This window comes from Bubalus kerabau, chromosome 5 (genome assembly GCF_029407905.1).
Source record: "Bubalus kerabau isolate K-KA32 ecotype Philippines breed swamp buffalo chromosome 5, PCC_UOA_SB_1v2, whole genome shotgun sequence".
NCBI lineage: Eukaryota > Metazoa > Chordata > Mammalia > Artiodactyla > Bovidae > Bubalus > Bubalus kerabau.
The window spans coordinates 75,379,700-75,385,699 of NC_073628.1; the positions used below are offsets into that span (position 1 = coordinate 75,379,700).

A 6,000-nucleotide genomic window follows, 5' to 3' on the forward strand; every position below is an offset into this window, starting at 1 on the left:
TGGCCTGGCATTTTTCCTTCTTGGGATTTGTCATTTTGCCCTGATTCCAAATACTTATTTTACTTCCTAAGATTCTGCAGAGGAAAGTGCAAAAGCTAAATAGAAACTTAATACTAAGGGAAGCCAATATGAAACATGCTTTATACTTAATACTAAGGGAAGCCAATAAAAAACATGCTTTATATAACACAGAAAAGACTTTCCTAAGCTCCAAAAATGGCCTTTGGGTGTTATTTATGCTTTTTTTAAAGTCTTTATTGAATTTGGTACAATATTGATTCTGTTGTTTATATTCTGGGTTTTTTTTTTTTTTTTTTTTTTTACCATGAAGCATGTGGCATCTTAGCTCACCAAGCAGGGATTGAACCCACACCCCCTGTATTGGAAGCCTGGAGACTTAACCACTGGACCACCAAGGAAGTCCCTTATTTATTCTTTATAAGTGAAATAGTTCCCCTTACAGATTGCTGTTTACTACCACTGAGGTTTAGTCTTCCCCTTGAGCACTATTCTAGTTTGTTCCACATAGAATGCATACATAGGAGGCACAAAACTAGGGTCTCAGTTCACACAAACTCTGGAAATTTCTACCAATGAAAACTTCCACCCACACAACACAAACCCTACATTTTTCAAGACGATATCAGTCTTCATTATTTGCAAATTGCTTTGATATCACAGCTGACATCCTTAAGGGGTGGAAGCAAAAATAGAGAGAAATCAAGATTTTCTCCATATTTAAACCATCTCTTCTGACCAAATGGATTATTTTAGGTTTGTAGGCGCAGTGTAATTAGTGCATATGGTCCAGCTGTGAAGAAATAGCTGAGGACTCCTAACTTATTATTAATTAGGTTCATTAAAATGCAAGTAAGAGAACGTTGCCTAGGTAAACAATACCTTATGTCAAAGAGTCATTACTTGACAAGAGCTAGTCTCCCTAACTAAAGTCATTACTGATATTTCGCAGAGGGTTGGTTTTTTTTAAGGCACCATGGGTACCAGTTAACTACTCTTGACTGACATCAAGGACAGACGTGCAGAGCTGGAAGGAGCTGGTGATACAGCACAGCAATGCTTCTCACATCATTTCAGAATACGTCTGGGGGAGGTTAAAGGTTGACAGCCCAATGACAGGCCTTCTTCAACTGCCATGGTGTCACAGCAGGAGCACGTCAGGAAAATTTCCTCGGCCCCTCTGAATTTCTTACATGTTCTCATCTCTTTCCCTGTCTCCCAAGTAGGGAGGGATTGGCAGCTTTGTGACAAACACCTGGGAAACAGAAATGTGCGCTATCCCCGTTAGGAACCAGGGGGGTTAGGAGGGGGAAAGACACCTGAACTCAAGTGGGAAGGTTCTCCTGATATTTTGCCAGATCAGAGGGAAGAGCAGGCTGGATTAGCCCTGGGGGACGTGGCCCACTGGCCCCTTGTCCTTTATTTTCGGGCACTTTTCCAAAGGAGTGTAGAGGTTCTCTGTGGCCTCTGCCCCCTGGAAATGCAACTCCACAGCCTCGTCACTCAGGAATTAGCTCAGCTAACTTGATGGAGACCTCCCCAGTCTGATGGGTGTGAGACCTCAGGCCACACAACATTTGAAAAATTGAATGTTGGCCTTGGAGAGAGTCTGGCTTCAGAGGCAGACACGGTAGTCAGGATCTTTGAAGGTCTTAGGTATTGTTATTCCCCAGGTCTCACCTTTTCTCTAGGGTTCATTGTTTGAAGGAAATGGCAACCCACTCCAGTATTCTTGCCTGGAGAGTTCCATGGACAGAGGAGCCTGGTGGGCAATAGTCCATGGGGTCGCAAAGAGTCGGACACGACTGAGTGACTAACTCTTTCACTTTCTTTGTTTGAAAGCAACAGAAGCAGTGGGTACACATGTCAGCAGATTCCTAGAGTTCTGGAAATGTTTCCCTGTCTTTAAAAGTCCACGCACGCGTCGGTATAAATCACTACAGGGATGCAGACTCTGGTCTAAATGAATCAAAAGAGGCTATTGACAGATGCTGAAATGAGTGTCTACCTTTAACACTGGGTCAATTGATAAGTGTCTGACCTAGACTTGTGACTGACATGAAGAGCTGTCAAGAAGAAATCATCTTTGCCAGTGATGACAGTGAGGCGGCAGGAGAGGAGAGAGAGGAAAGGGAAACCCAGAGAAGGACCTGACTCCCTGCTCGACATATTTGCATCCTCCCTGGTACAACCCAGGCAACCGCCTGTCTGATGATTACATTCAGCACCTGCTCTGGATGAAGGATTGGAGGAGTCCAGTTAAACCCTCAGCATCCCATGCAGGAAATTTGGAAGAAATTAGAATTTGTCTCAGTCAAACAGAACATCATCACTCATATTATTTTACATCTCTTTTTCAGAATAACTCTAAGAAAATATTAAATTTAAAGCAAAATTTTCCTGTGTGATCATGTAGGAAAGTTTCAGCCTTGAACCAGAATATGCAGTGGGATGTAAGACTAGTTCAGAAGCTCCCATATCTGTGCTTCTCCTATTTTAGCATTTGGGCATATGACTTCTTCAGAAGGATGTTGTTCAATGTATCCTATTTTTGAAATATCACTGATTCTGTATTTTAATTTAACTGATTTTTGCAGAGTTTTAGGTGCCTTAACATATCCATGAGCTGTAATTTTATTACTCAGCTTTTCACTTTTGAGTTTGATGCCCTGTCCTGAGATCTGGACAGCAGAATTTAATTGTCAAATCATGATGCTACAGGAACTCAGACTGTCCTTTGCTTACTGGCTGCTATTGCCACAGAGATGCCTCTTCCCCAACCAGACCCTGTGCTCACTGTCTTTCTCATTGACTTCTGGTCCTCATCCCAACCCTGTGAGGTCAGGCTTGTCACAACTGCTTTGTAGACAAGGCAACTATGCCTCAGAAGGTGACGTAATTGAGCCAATGACATTCATGTACTTGCTTTTTAATAGAACTTTGTTTTAGGTTGTGAGTCGGTGGTGGAGGGAAGGACTTGAGTATAGACTCTGCCATATGGCAAGAGCAGGTCATTCAAATATATAACTTGGGAGAATGGCATGGTCAAGTTTTTATTTCAAAGAGATTCTTCCAGTGGCAGTCAGAAGATAATCCTGGAGGGATAAAGACTAGTTAGAAGCTTGATGGTAGTCAGGCCTGGGATTGGAAAGGAGCATCCCAGAGACTATTTGTTGTTCAGTTGCTCAGTTGTGTCCAGCTCTTTGCGACCCCCATGGACTACAACACACCAGGCCTCCCTGCCCTTCACCATCTCCCAGAGCTTGCTCAAATTCATGTCCATTGAGTTGGTGATGCCATCCAACCATCTCATCCTCTGTAATCCCCTTTTCCTCACACCTTCAATCTTGCCCAGCATCAGGGTCTTTTCCAATTTGTCAGCTCCTCGCATCAGGTGGCCAAAGTTTTGGAGCTTCAGCTTCAGTATCAGTCCTTCTAATAAATATTCAGGGCTGATTTCCCTTAGGATGGACTGGTTTGATCTCCTTGCAGTCCAAGGGACTCTCAAGAATCTTCTCCAGCACCAGAATTCAAAAGCATCAATTCTTCAGTGTTCAGCCTTCTTTATGGTCCAACTCTCACATCCATACATGACTACTGGAAAAACCATAGCTTTTACTATATGGACCTTTGTTGGCAAAGTAATGTCTCTGCTTTTTGATATGCTGTCAGTTTTGTCATAGCTTGTCATTATCAACAAGGAATAGTCTATTTGCTCCACCATATTTTATCTCTTGAGTGTATGCTGATAGTTGATCTGTGCCAGGCCCTTCATCTGCTCCCCTTTTGAAAAGACCAAATGACTAGAGTATAGGCAGCTATTAAGGCACTTAGATTCTGAGGATCCACGGAGAAAGAGTCTGCTGAAAACAACTCAGAAAAGACAGAAGCAGATTCAGTGAAGGATTCATTGTGTGCAGCAAAAGCCCATGTTTCCCTCGTGCCAGAGTGTAATCCTAGACAACATTTTATGTCACTCCTGGTAGCACTTCACATATATAATTTTATCTATTACAATTTTAACACTCTTCTAAGATAAGTATACTTTTCTTCTCTTTTGCTGGAAAGGGAAACTGAGATGAACGTTAATGGCTTGCCTAAAGTCAGACAGTTAATGGCAGAAGTTGAAAGTGCTCAGTGGTGATACACCTGAAGTACCCGGGCAAACTGGTCAGTCTTGACGTGGTGGAGGCCAGTGTGGCTTCCAGGGCATTCTAAACACATCTTGTACTTTCAGTTTTCCAAAATATAAAGCATTTTCAAACACTTATTCTACATGAAATGGTACTGGCAAATTCATGAAGGCATCAAGACTAGCTGTTAAATCTACTTGCTGACTTGACATCTTCACTTGGATGACTAAGGGTCTAACCTCGCTATGAGCAGAGGAAACCCTACCCCATGTTCACTGACAACCTGCTCCTCCCCCAACCTTCCCCTCTGGGTAAGTGGAGAAGTCCTGCTTCCAGCTGCTTAGATTGCTGGGAATCATCTCTGGTCCCTCTCTCTCTCTCACACTGAGCACCCATCCTGTCTGAAACCTTGCTGGCTGTCCACAGTGGACTAGACAGCGCTTCCCAACCCACCGTCTGAAATTCACGTCCATCAGGGCCTCAGAATGTAACCTCATTTGGAAATAGGGTCTCTATAGGTATAATTCATTGAGGATAAGACCACATGGCCTTAGGGTGGACCCTGAATCCAGTGACTGGTAACCTTATGAAAAGGGGAAGGACTCACAGAGACCCAGAAGAAAAGCATGCGAAGATCAAGGCAGATTGGAGCCCCATTGCCAGAGTCCTTACAATAGCGCATGAAGCCCTACAAACTCTGGGCCCTGGGCCTCTGTGGTTTCCTCTCCTCCTCTGTGTCCCTTTCTCACTCTGCTCGGGCCACACTGCCTTCCATATTCCTCCTCTTATGTGTCAGGCTCATTCCTGCTTTCAGCTGCTTCCAGCTTCTTCCACCCTTTTCCAGTCTCTTGAGATGACTTCATCCTTTGCCTGCATGATTCTCCCTTCTGATATCCTCATGGATCCCTCCTTTATTTATTTTCAGCCTTTGCTGAGAGGTCACCTTCTCAACTACTATAATTAAAATCTTGCCCCCTATATACACACTTCCTTTCTCTCTTACTCTGCTTTATTCCCCAACCCCATAGCAATCATCATCTTCTAAGCTAACCTAAAATAGTACTGTGTTGTCGGTCCCAAACCCCTGTGAACTAGAATGGAAATCTTTATTGCTGCTGCTGCTGCTGCTAAGTCGCTTCAGTCGTGTCCGACTCTGTGTGACCCCATAGACGGCAGCCCACCAGGCTCTGCCGCCCCTGGGATTCTCCAGGCAAGAACACTGGAGTGGGTTGCCATTGCCTTCTCCATTGTGTGAAAGTGAAAAGTGAAAGTGAAGTCGCTCAGTCGCATCCGACTTGTAGCGACCCCATGGACTGCAGCCTACCTGGCTCCTCCATCCATGGGATTTTGTGTCCATTGATATACCCCATGTACATAGTAGGGTGCCCAGAACACAGAAAGGACTCAAGAATATTTGTTGAGTGAATAAATGAATGAATGAGTGAGGGAATGAGAAGTAGTAAAGAAGGATGTTAGAGAGATGTCAGGGGCTGGATTATGTGAAGGCTTTTACATTCTGGAATGGATTTAAATTTCATTCCAAGTGAGAAGAATAAATGCATCTCACTGGGGTGAAGAATTTCATTTTTTCTCCACCTGTCTGAGGAGTTCATGTGGTCCAATTTTCCCTGCCTTTAAAGAAGGCCGTTTGAAGAATTCTTGAGAATGTACTGATGGAATCTTAAATGATCTTCATACATGAACTTGCTTTATATCTCTATTTATCACCTATCTATTAATATCATCTGTCTAACCATCTATTTGTTATCTATCTAACCATCTATCTATCTTCCTACCTATCTATACATCTGTCTACCTCTCTCCAAGAGTTACTGTATTTTTCCTCAGG

At 43.4% G+C, this 6,000-nt stretch overlaps 1 protein-coding gene across 2 annotated transcripts in view; it reads right to left on the bottom strand.

Annotated features, from left to right (window-relative positions):
- The window catches only part of GPATCH2 (G-patch domain containing 2), a 473,250-nt gene extending 467,725 nt beyond the window's left edge, over nt 1–5,525 (bottom strand). For both annotated transcript variants that reach the window (XM_055581908.1, XM_055581907.1), the window contains exon 1: nt 5,516–5,525. The gene's annotated coding sequence lies outside the window, so the exon portion shown is untranslated. The remainder of the gene's footprint in view (nt 1–5,515) is intronic.
- Nucleotides 5,526–6,000: the final 475 nt, after the last annotated feature.